This window comes from Chionomys nivalis, chromosome 18 (assembly GCF_950005125.1).
Source record: "Chionomys nivalis chromosome 18, mChiNiv1.1, whole genome shotgun sequence".
NCBI lineage: Eukaryota > Metazoa > Chordata > Mammalia > Rodentia > Cricetidae > Chionomys > Chionomys nivalis.
Window position 1 is genome coordinate 40,532,657 of NC_080103.1, and position 12,906 is coordinate 40,545,562.

Genomic DNA, 12,906 nt, shown 5'->3' on the forward strand with positions numbered 1-12,906 from the left:
GAGAGGGATTAACACACACTTGTTGACTTGTTCAGAGGAAGCATTGGCTTCTAAATATCTTTTGCAGTCTTTCTGCCATGTTCAAGGATGGGCCATGAATCATGTTTGCAATGATCTCGCTTCTTTGACTGACTTATCTGCTCTTGCTCAATGCTAAGTAGACAGCATGGCCCAGGTCTAGAAGCCTTGACTCTGCCTTCATATTTAAGTGTCTGTCTTTAAAACTCAAAACAAAACATGACTGCCCCTGAGGAAACTCCCAAGGTTACCAGGGAAGTAACGTGTTCAAGGTTTCTTTCTGTGGAATTTGTATTTGTCAGTCAGATCAAGAAGTTAATTCTCATGTCTGCAAGGGTGTTACCTTTAAGATGCAAGTATTTCCTCCTTGATTCTTTAAAACAGCATGTAGCATGGTACCTTTGTCTGCTTGGGCTATTTCTTGTTGTAATAATGAGTGGCAGGGCTGCGTCCCCAGCACCCAGCCGCCCGCATGGCTAGCTTATGCCCCGAAATAATTACACAGAAACCGTATTCTTTTAATCACTGCCTGGCCCATTAGTTCCAGTCTCTTATTGGCTAGCTCTTACATATTGATCTAATATTCTGTGTAGTACCACGAGCTGGCTTACCAGGAAAGATCTTAACCTGCGTCTGTCTGGAGTGGGAGAATCATGGCGACTCCTGACTCGGCTTCTTTCTCCCAGCATTCTGTTCTGTCTACTCCGCCTACCTAATTTTCTGTCCTATTAAAGGGGCCAAGGCAGTTTCTTTATTACTTAACCAATGAAACAACAGATAGAAAGATGACCCACCTCCATCAATTTCTTAGCCCAGATTTTCTGCTATAAGATTTTGTATATCTTTCCTTACTGTATATAAAGAAAGAACTGATTAGGTCTTAACTATCTGGTGTGCAATTGTCTAGGGACTTTGTACATCAAATTGCATGTTTGCCCTCTGATATTGCTAGCCCCATTGCCTGGTTACGAAACTTAAAGTTCACTGAGGTTAATTCTACAAGGCTGCATAGTCAAAGGGCTTGTGAGGTTAAAATTCAGTTGGATACATCTGATTTTATATAATTTCAGCTTCATGCTTAGTTCTTTATGAATCCTAAGTGTGTTACAATGCAGACCATTGTTATACAAGTTAGGTAGCCCCTAGTTAAATCACATTCCCTGGCACTAATAATTATGTACACTACAAGCTTGGTAAGTCAATGTAAAATGGTCACATTATAAAGCAAGCATGACCCCCGTCCACGCTATCTTGACTTTATTTCAAACAGGCCATGACGAGGACAGCAAACTACTTCAAAGACATATGTTGTGACCCTGTGTTTTCATGCTAAGTAAGAGACAGTTCAAAATGGTCACATGAGGATCAGATGAGAAGCAGTTAAAAGGAGAAATGTCCCCCACAGGCTCAGGCATGCGCACACTTTCCCCCCAGGTGGTGGCACTGCTTGGGGCGGTAGAAGGTCTAACTTGGCTGGAGGGAGTCAGACTGCCTGCTTCTGCTGCGCCTCCCCGTAAGATGAACTCTAAGCTATAATTCAGATTAAACTCCTTCCATAAATCCTACAGAAAAGTAGGTGGCACACTAGCAGTTGGAAGAAAAGGGTAAGAAAAATGCATGAACTATGCAGCCTCTTGGAATGCAGTGGACTTGTATCTTGTTGCTTGTGTTGCTCTGCCTGGGGCTCTGATGGTTAAAATGATCTCATAATGAAATTCTGTTGAGCCCCTCATTTTTTAACCCCCTACCCAGAATTTCTAAGAAGTATTTGTCTTCTATCTAGTTTTCTTTTAGAATAGGTAGCTTTGTAGGCAATCACTATGATCTGAATAAATATTAATGCATACTGGCACTGTTATGATTAGGTAGACTTCCTACCAATGTACTTCCTATCTACAGACACATCCAACTATCAGCAATTTTAATGTCTGGTGATCTTATATTTCCTATTTTAAGCGTCATTTTTATTTTATATGTGGGTTTTTTTTTATTCTTTTCCATGATAAAAGTCCGAAGTTAATGCAATCCTATTTTTAGAAATTTTTTTTTCTAATTGGTGTCCTTAAATTGTGCTCAGCTATCCCCACAAGTATGAAACTGCTTCCCGTGTGGATCCCAGGTGTGTTACCACTTTGAACACAAGGGCCTTCATTTTCATTCCGTTAGTTTTCATGTGCTCCGATAAGATTATAGTCTTGCTTCTGCTGGGCAACCCTTGGCACAAAACCTACAGCAATGAGGTCCTCCAGGACTCCAGGAGTCTTTCTTGCTGACGTCCTGGGGGGCTGGGGCTTCTTGTGAACAGAATGCTGAGGCATGGCCTTACATCCAGCTCTATATTTTCCCGTCCTTTATTTTATTGTCAGAGTTACTCGGTAGTAGAAAGGGCAGCACTGGGCACACTGCCGTGATCCACATGTGTTGACGGACCCAGGGGAGGATGCCGTAGCTCACTGTCTTTCGTTCTCGCTAGAACGTAACTGGTTCTTGTTACCCTCTTGTAGTAATGTTCTCAGAATGAGAAGAACAAAATAAAAAACATACTTTATCGTAAAATTTATCAACTTTTCATTTTTATCTTCGATTGATGAATTTTGGAAAACTTGACTCTAACACACTAGAATGTGTGGGTATGTGTAATTACACGCTTTCCTTGTCAGTGTCTGTGTTTTGTATACTGCGGTTATTTATAATTTAAGACCTGAAATGCAACTTGAAATAGAGCTCACATATCAATTACTTCATAGTAAGCTGTTAAGCCTTAATCCATTTTGACAAGAATATTTATGAACAGCTGAAATAGAGCCATTTATGATTATAAATGTGATTTGTCTGCTTTTCTATCTGCTCATGAAGGTATCATTGTAGAATCCTGCTCTAAGGAACTCCATGCAGGTGCTTCAGGCATCGAGCTCTAATCATACCACTATATTCACTCAAGTGATGTGTCTGACCATTGTGTTTCCTATCTAGAAATTATACTTTTGGATTTAGATTGTGTGTGTGTGTGTTTGTATCTGTGTATGTGTGTGTGTGCACATACTATGCATGCAGATAATCTACATGTCCATGAATGGAGGCCACAGGTTGACATGAGAGATCTTTCTCCATTGTAGTCCAACTGGATTTTGAGACAGGGTTGCTTGCTCTACCTAGAGCTCACCAATATGAGCTGCCCATTAAGCTCCAGGAATTTGTTCCTCTGTCCTTCCATTGGGATGGTTATTCCACCCCCATGCCTGACTTTTAATGTGTGTTGGGAAAGCCAAACTCTGGCCCTTAGACTTGACAGCAAGCACTTTGCAATTGAACCATCTCCAGCCTTTTGTGTGTGTGTGTGTACTATATATACTATATAACATATGTATATATATATATATCCAGCCTTTTTGTGTATACTATATATACTATATAACACACACATATGTGTGTGTGTATATATATATATATATATATATATATATATATCCTGAGAATAACATCAAGATTTTAAAAATGAGCAAATGTCTCCCCCAGTCTTACAGTCTATTCTTCTGTCCAAAAGGAAGTCCCACTCAAATATCCACAGGTCATAGAATCAAGCCGGTCTAATAGCTGTAGCCAGAGAAAGAGTCAGGAGACCCTTTGTAACTGACAGTTTTACTTGCATGGGTCCACCAAGCGCTATAATTGCTCTTGATTGACAGAGATATGATGTTATTGTTGGTCGCTCAAACCCTCTGAGGTGTGCAATCCGATGCTGTTGCAAGGCCTCTTTTGTTCCTCCACCTTCAGCAATTGTCAACTCAGTTTGAATGTTAGAATCTTGCTGACAGATGAGCGAGGCAGGCCAAGCCAAGCTAAGCTTACTGTGCTGGTTCTGTGGTGGATGAATTAGGAAAGGAAATCTCTGAAGAACTTTAAGAGGCAAAACTCTGACATCCCTACTTCATAATGAAGAAACAACCGGATTTCTCATTCAAGAGTAATTCTTTTCCAGCTATCAGTAAGGTGATAACAACCATTCATGCTTCCACCATTGCAGGTATCAGTTTCCATATTGCCTTTGTGACCAAGGCTGACTCTACCCATTTTACAAAGGAAGAAACTGGGGGATGGGCCCATCACTTAACTTGTCCTAGAGTGTACATCAATCATGAGGCAGAAGTAGAATTTGAACCCAGGTCTATCTCTCTTCAAAATTCACTTCCCTCTGTGTTGTCCAAAGGCATTTTCAATTTTCAGGCAAGTTAAGTTTTAGTGTGACCACCTTTTCTGTAAGGAGCGTCCTTGTTGTATCTCACTCTCCCTGTTGCTCTGTATCGGTCACATTAAGTACTTTCTAGAACATGCTCAGCTGCCCATGTCCCCCATATGCATGCTCAGCTGCCCCTGCCCCCCAAATGCACGATCAGCTGCCCATGTCCCAAGCGAATCTAAATCCTGCCACACTGACAGTGAACTCTAACCATCACCTTTAGTGACCACTCTCTTCCCTCTAACAGGACACTGTTGGTGATTGAAGACAAAACCGTAAGTCTTGTAGGAGGTGGTATCAGTTAAAAATACCTAGGTAGCTAGATAGCCACAATATTCACTGTAGCAATCCAAAGGAACAAAAACACAGACAGTTAATTTATGTTTAAAGGCTTCTTATTGGTAGAGTTAGAAAAATGGTAACAGGCCGTCTCATTTTGTGTCCTAGTTAGGGTTTCTGTTACTGCCATAAAACATCATAGCCCACATGAACTTGGGAGAGAAAAGGGTTGCTTTTATCTTATATTTTGGAGTCCACAATCCAGGAAAAATTTGGTAGCAACTCAAGGCAGGATCCTGGAGACAGGAACTGATGCAGAGGCCATAGAAGGATACTGCCTACTGACTTGCTCTCTATAGCTTGCCCGGACTGCTTTCTTATACAATCCAGAATCATCTGCGGGCCTTTAATCCCAGCACTTGGGAGGCAGAGGCAGGCGGATCTCTGTGAGTTCGAGACCAGCCTGGTCTACAGAGCTAGTTCTAGGACAGGCTCCAAAGCCACAGAGAAACCCTGTCTCGAAAAACAAAACAAAACAAAAAAAACAAAAAAACAAAACAAAAAAAACACAGAATCATCTGCGTAGGGGTAGCACTGCCCACAGTGGGCTGGACCCTCCCAAGTCAATCATTAACGAAGACAATACCCCACAGACTTGCCTACAAGCTAATCTTACGGAGAAGGAATTTTCTCAATTAAGATTCCTTCTTTCCAGATGACCCTGACTTGTGTTGCACTGACATAAAAACTAACCCGTACATTTTGGTCTCTTGTATATATGTTTGTTTCCTGCAACGTAAAATAAAAGGGGGCTACAACTGTGAACTCTTAAGGTAAGAACCCAGCATGGCCCCCATTTTATGAGTGGTTCAGGTTACAGATAACAAAGTTCAGCTCCAATTTGTGACCATGGTTTCTGTGCTCTTCTTTATGTAGGCTATAGTGCCAGATAGAGCAGATCTTTGGAATTGTGGAAGTGGCATAAATACTACAAACTCATATTTAAGTTGACATAAATCAGAGGTGTGTGTGTGCGTGTGTGCGCGTGCACATGCGTTTCAATGAGGAGAAACAGATATATAAGGATCAGCAGTATTTTTCTTTGGAACTTTGTTTTCTGTGTAGTATTTATGCATACCGTCTATTTGAGAAAGGCAATAGCTTTGATATCAAATAATAACTGAGAGCTTACTGGTTTGCAACAATGGATATTTATTCCTTGTATATGGTATGGGCCTGTGCTGCTTACAGGGACTCAGACCAGTGGAGACTTGGTCATTTTCACAATATATCCTGGGGTTTCCTGTGGTTGGACAGAAGATGAAGAAAGAGAGCTGAGGGTCAAGTGAGGGATGCTCCACGCCAGTACTAGAGAGGCAGGATGTTTTATATCACGTCATCACTTCTACCCAGAAACATAACAAGGGTCCAGTCAGTCACTCACATAACTGCAGGTGATGTAGAGAATGGTAACTGGACTCAAAGGAAAAGCTAAACAAATGAGGAAAGAGGAAAAGAGGGCACTAAAAGAGTGATCTGTTCAAGTTAAACCGTAAGTAGGAGAGCGAGGCAGTCATACCCCCCTTTTTTTTCTTTTTTTAAGTTGTGGGGCAAAAGCCCAGGGCCCTACCTCACTCTTGGCAAGTGCTCTAGTGTAGAGCTCCATACACCCCAAGCTCATTCAGAATTCCTAAAGACATTTAAAAAGGATACCTGTCAGATTGCGGGAGTCCAAGCACACCATATCATTCTGACAGCAAGGCCACTAACAGATGGCGTGTCCTGTCGCCTCTTCCTGTTTTGCTTTCTTGTCACCAAATTCTTAGTCACATGACTGGGGTCCTAGGTCCATCTACTACGAAGACATGTAGATATCTCGTGGGACAAATTAAGGAAGCGACTTTGTGGTTTGTGCAGTAATAACTACCAGTAGCAAGAAAGCTGCTGTAGGATTGAATGCACTTGTAAAGCAGCTTAGACACGTTTGGGAAGTAATATTTTTAACAAGGTCAAATGAGTGATTTGAATGATTGTTGCTCCCCATGAGCGGTTAAGCATTAATAATACCCAGCAGCGTGTGCATGCCAAGGGGATCTCAGTGCCTCCATTTTTCCAGAGCAGCTGCTTAAAATGCTGGGATTTCCCTGTACAAAGAATGGCACCTGCCCTAGTTCTGATTCCACAGACTCTACGAAGCACCCCGCCCCCGCGCCACCACACACATTTGACCAAAGTTAACTAAATGTAATATTCATCTGGATAGTGTCCATAGGACTGTAATATGGAAATATTCTCCTTCTTTCATTATTAAATACACTTCACTTTTCTCTCTGGTAGAATTAAGAAAAAATTCAGATCATGAAACCTGGCATTGCGGATTTCTTAAATGTTTATTACAAAATTATTAATGATTTTAATACACATTTACTTTCACAAATCTTCCTGCTTGTGGTTAAAATAAAACTTGTTTTATACTTTCTAATGTCCAAATACTATTTCTGATGAATTATTAAAAAATATTTCTTCATGGTCAAAATAGAAACAAGGATATAGAGGCAGAAGGATGGCACACGATTGTTAATAGCTAGCTCAACTGCTTATTTAGAAGATAGTGTAGTGCTGATGACAACTTATGCTGGAGAGCATGCGGGATAAAGGGAACACTCCTGCATTGCCGGTGGGAGTGCAAGCTGCTACAGCTCCTTTGGATGTCAGTGTGGTGATTTCTCAGAAAATTAGGAAACAACCTACCTCAAGACCCACCAATACCACCTTGGGTTATATACCCAACGGATGCTCAGTTGTACCACAAGGGCATGTGCTCAACTATGTTCATAGCAGCACTGTTTGTCATAGCCAGAACCTGGAAACAATCTAAATTCCCCTCGACCGAAGAATGGATAAGGACAATGTGGTACATTTACACAATGGAGTACTACACAGCAGAAAAAAATGACATCTTAAAACTTGTGGGCAAGTGGATGAATCTAGAAAACATCATTTTGAGTGAGGTAACCCAGACTCAGACAATTTTCATATGTACTCACTTATAAGTGGTTTTTAAACATAAAGCAAAGAAAACTAGCCTACAAATCACAATCCCAGAGAACCCAGACAACAATGAGGATCCTAAGAGATACATACATGAATCAAATCTACATGGGAAATAGAAAAAGAAAAGATCTCCTGAGTAAATTGGGAGCATGGGGACCATGGGAGAAGGTTAAAGGGGAGAAGAGAGGAAGGGAGGGAAGCAGAAAAATGTATAGCTCAATAAAATCAATAATAAAAAAACATACACACAAAATTTAAATCTGGCAGTAGATTAGTGAGATTAAAAAAATCAAGAAGAAAGGGTATGATAAGGTTCTATTCTATAGTAAAGTTAATGCTTATATTTTTAATTTTAAAAGATTCAGTTAAGATTTATTGAGAAAAAAATTCAAGTGGATCTTTTAGAATTAATTTGGAATGGAGAAAGCAATTGCAACCAGAAGCCTAAAGCAAAAATCTAAAAAAAAAAAATTGAGCTGTTTATGTATAAATTTGTAATTGTGGCAGCAACATAATAAATGGAGCCAGAAGAAAACCTCCAGGAGAGACATTTGTAGAACATCAGCCAGGAGATTTATTTATGTAACATAAAAATGACTTGAATAAAGCAATATTTAAAAAATAAGCTTTAAAAAAAGAAAAGATAGTGTAGTGGCTCATTTATCAAAACTGTCCTGAGCATCCAGGGTGTGGCTTCCCCTCTGCTGTGTACTGGGGGTTAGTTAAATGGCAAGTAAGACCTGACCTTGTCACCTTACTAGACCTGAAAGGAGGGGGGAGGTCCTTGGACTTCCCACAGGGCAGGGAACCCTGACTGCTCTTTGGACTGATGAGGGAGGGGGACTTGATTGGGGGACGGGGAGGGAAATGGGAGGCAGTGGTGGGGAGGAGGCAGAAATCTTTAATAAATAAATAAGGAATTTCTAAAAAAAAAAAAAAAAAAGAATCCAGAAGAGAGCAAAATACAGTGATTTGATTTGATGAGGGGAAATGCAATATTTTGGGGGAAAAGCAGTATGATGGGAAATGACGTATATTCATGACACCCCCAGTGAGAGAGTAGCAGGGAAGAAAACAGTCCAGATTGAGCACGGCGGGCAGCCAGGGTTTATCTGGATCTGGTCAAGGCGACCGTCTTCCGTGTGGCTTCCTTCAAGGAATTTAACTTTAAAGTCTTTGGGTATAAGGAAGAATGACATCTGTGAAAATAAAGGACACATGGAATTAGTGAGGCTGGAGTCCAAGGAGGGAAAGAGCGAGGGCAGAGGCCTGAGAAAGAAGGGACGGCAGAGGAGCCCGCATGCCAGGCTAAGGCGTTTGCCTAAGGCTGCGCAGTCTTCAGAGGGTTTAGCCAGAGCAGGCATGGCCAGAGGAAAATGACCACAGAGAGGAGAAACGGCAAGGAAGACATTGCTTAGGATAATTATTTCTGTGAGAAAGGAATAGCACAAGAGGATAGCTGGAGATAAAGGGGCGGGCAGGCTTAGGTGGCATTACCAAGACAGACATGCCGGCCCACCTGTATGGCCAGAATGAATGGGGAAGAGGAGGGAGAGGTGATGCTGACTCTCAGCATCACTCTGGGAAATACCGTGATGCTGACTCTCAGCATCACTCTGGGAAATACCGTGATGCTGACTCTCAGCATCACTCTGGGAAATACCGTGCTGGCTACTGGGGAAATAAAGAAGGAAAGGACTGAGTCATGCTTTTGTTGTTGTTGTTGTTGTGACAGATATAACTGGAAGATATCACTAATTGGGAATTCTTAATTCTGGTAAATTTTTAGAGATTTTTACTTTGATAGCAGGGAAGATAAGGCAGATGTGATGGCTGGTGTTTATTTTCAACTTGATTTCATCTAGAAGAACCCTAGACAACATGGGCGTGTTTGTGAGGGCATTTCCAAGAAGGTTTGAATAAGGTCGGAGGAATAGTGCCATTGTGGGCGGCACCATTCCCTGGGCTTAGGTCCCAGCCTGAATAAGACGGAGAAATGAGCTGAGTCCCAGTGTCTCTCTGCTCCCAGACTGTGGGTGCAATGTGACACCCGCCTTCTTCAAGGTAGACTGTACCTTAAAACAGTAAACCAGATTAAACCCACTCCTGTAAATTGCTTTTATACAATTTTGCCACAACAATGCAAATATTGTAGTTTAGAACAGCAGTCCACAGCAGCAGCCAGGCGGAGAGCATTGTCTTTGTTAGGATGCTTTCTCATTTTTGTCCTTCTGTTCCATCTGGGCTCCCAGCCTATGGGATGGATGGTTCATATTCAGGAAAGACCTTCCCCTTCTGGTTAATCCTCTCAGAAGCACTTGCATAGACAAAACCACAAAATCTGTGTTTTTCTAATCTAGGTCGGTTTCCTCAACCTAGGCTGACATGGAGATGACCCATCCTCATCGCAGAGGTGATCCAGGGCTTCCCCTGAGATAAGGTTCCTGGAAGGCTTGTGGCTTCGTAGAGTATGGATGAATAGGTTAAAGATCACTCCCTAGAGAGAGCAGAGGAAGGCATAGCAACAGCGCCACCTCAGGAGAAGCAGCCTTTTTGGAGACACATATTTCCGTTTATATTGTTTTGAGTTTGGGCAATTGGAACAGTATCAGAGCAGAGAAGGACTTACCAACTTCAAGAAGTACCAGCTCTCGTTTTAACCAAAGGTGATGGTTTACTTGGGCATTTTTCTCTGTTTGCTGGAGCTCTGATATGGTTGGAGTACATGTAGTCCTGCAAAATGGATAATGAAATTGGAAACAAAGAAATCGATGCAGTCTAATAAAGGGAGCTTGGTGACTCTTTTAGAATTTGCTAGAGAAAAAGATTAAACAGGAATCTAAATAGATAGAGCTATTGTGTGGAAGTAACTTATGAAGTTGTGGGTGCTAGCAAGTTAATGACCTTCAACCATGACTGGGAAGTGCAATACACACATGTGACTTGGCAAGCATTCTTGGCTAGTAAAGGAATAAATATATTGTTGGATGTTGGATACCAGAAGCCCTCTACATAAATGAACTTCTCTGTACCAGGATGAGGCCAGAACTACTCTCTGGGTATAAAAATATTTAGAATTAAGTTCTACAGCATGTTCATGTTCACTTAGACAATCAACAGTAGCATGTTCTTTCATTGGGCCCATGACCTCTCCAATTATAGGTTTTTGACCAGATGTGTAGCTCCAGATGTGTATACCCGCCAATCCAGTAGTAAAGCAGTTGGTTAGCCCCAATCCAGTTGTTTCATGATTGCTCCCATGGCTGTATCTTGTCTGTCAGGTTAGTATCCTCGTACGGATACCGTTAACTGGGTGCCCCTCTTGGTGAATTTTCGCCCCACACAGCCTTCACAATATGCCAGAAGCACTAGCCATGACTCTACTTCTGAGTTTCAAAGGAGACAGAATTAGAGTACATGGCTTCTGAGTGGCATGTGCATAACAGTGGCTAGGATGCTCATATTTGATCTCTTCATCGCGAATAAATCACGTGCACTTTTTGGAGAATGGTGACAAGATGGTCTCTCCTCCGTGACACATTTCAAGGCTGAGCATTCCTGTGCCACTGGCATTTGGAAACTCATGCTTACGAAGGTGGAGGCTGCAGTTCTGCTGTGCAGAGGCCACATGAGGGGCAGGATAAAGGCAGCTCTAAAAGAGCAGGGGCTGGCCAGGGAAGGAGCACATCATTTCGAGGCACCAGCAGAGGCCGTACACCAAGCCAGGGCTGCCTTTCCCCAACGCTACCCGACTGTGTGCTCCATCTCCTTCCTCCTGGCCCAGGACCCGTCCCACCTCCCTGTGTTCTGCGGGCGGAGGAGAAACCTAGAGGCATTACCCACAAAGTGGCTGAATCACCATTTCCTTCTGTGAATACATCAATGAAATCCACATTTGTATAACAAGCCCACAGGAAAAAAAAGAGAGGCGAAGGTTTGGCAGGCATGGTAGAAACCCAATCTGGAAACTACAAATTTAAAAACAATTATTTTAAATTTCATATCACAGACTTCCTTTCAGGGGCTTCCGTTCACTGCTTCTATATTAGGGTATCCTTCTGGGAGTGGAAACAGAAGCATTTCAGAGCTTTGTGCTGCTCAGAGCCTGTGGATTTTATAGGCTACATGAAAGCATGCTTGAGTCCCGTAGTGCAGATCCAGGCCTTGAATCTGATATATAATTTCATTCAACAGTAGTAGACATATATATACATGGTCTATTGATTTGCAGTTTGGGAACAATTTCAACTTGCTTGCTTTCAGAGAGTATTATTAATAGCCAATGGCATACAGGTTCAGGCTTTTTCACAGGTAAGGGGGAAGTTGAAAGAACGGGCTACGGAGTGCTCTGCGGGCCCCCCAGATAATTTACTGCCTGTCTGTGGTAATGGCTGAATGTATATATCTTTCACCATATGTAGCCTTTCTTTAGACTTCTAATCCATGGCACAGAATAGGAACCGGTTTGTGAAGAATTCTCCCTTGGAGTGGAACTAATTAACTTGGCTGGTTCCTTTCAGATGCTTTGACAATTACCCAATATGCCCTAGGAATATCCCTGGATAGGAAATGACCTAAACTTCCACTTTCATTGGTGGGGATTATATATTCGGATACCCTCCTCCATCCCTAGCCAACCATCTACTTTGCATATTAAAGTTAATCTTCTAACCACTGAATAACCACACCCAGTGAGCCAGCATGGCCACTTCATACAGACTTGCACATTATAAGGCATGAGTTGAAAAAGAACTGTTTCCGACTTCGCGTATTGTACACTGGTTTGAGAGTCTTATGGAAGATGGGGATTTATTCATATTGCTGGCCAGGTCCCCTGGGTTTTATTTGTTAAGAATGTTATTTTCCCATAGGCATTAGCTTCCCCTTTTAGAGGGGAAATGCCCCTTCCTTTAGAACTTAAGTTTAGTGATGTTGATAGAATTCAGAAGAGAGCTTGATGATCATACACCAGCTGATGGCAATTTCAGATCCCTGGAAGTTTTTGAGCAAAATGAAAAATTGCTTGAGTTCATATCAAATATCATAATTTATAGGAAAGTAGTTATAGAGACGCATAGTTCCTATAATAGGAAGTTTCCTATGTGCAGATATCTAATAAAAAACACAAGGCAAATCAACTAGGACCTGAATCCATGTGAGGGTGGGGGTAAGCTTTTACTTTGCCATTAAAAACTTACTTATAGAGCAGGAAGTTCTCCCCTTTTCATTCCCAGAACTTCCAGTACTTTCTAAAAGCCTGACAATACACTTAGATATTAAAGCACATAATTTTCTAGGACTCTATTCTGTTAAAAATA

The 12,906-nt window shown here is 41.7% G+C and overlaps 1 protein-coding gene across 1 annotated transcript in view; it reads left to right on the forward strand.

Annotated features, from left to right (window-relative positions):
- The window catches only part of Col25a1 (collagen type XXV alpha 1 chain), a 390,406-nt gene that overhangs the window by 196,207 nt on the left and 181,293 nt on the right, over window positions 1-12,906 (forward strand). The gene's annotated exons all lie outside the window — the stretch shown is intronic.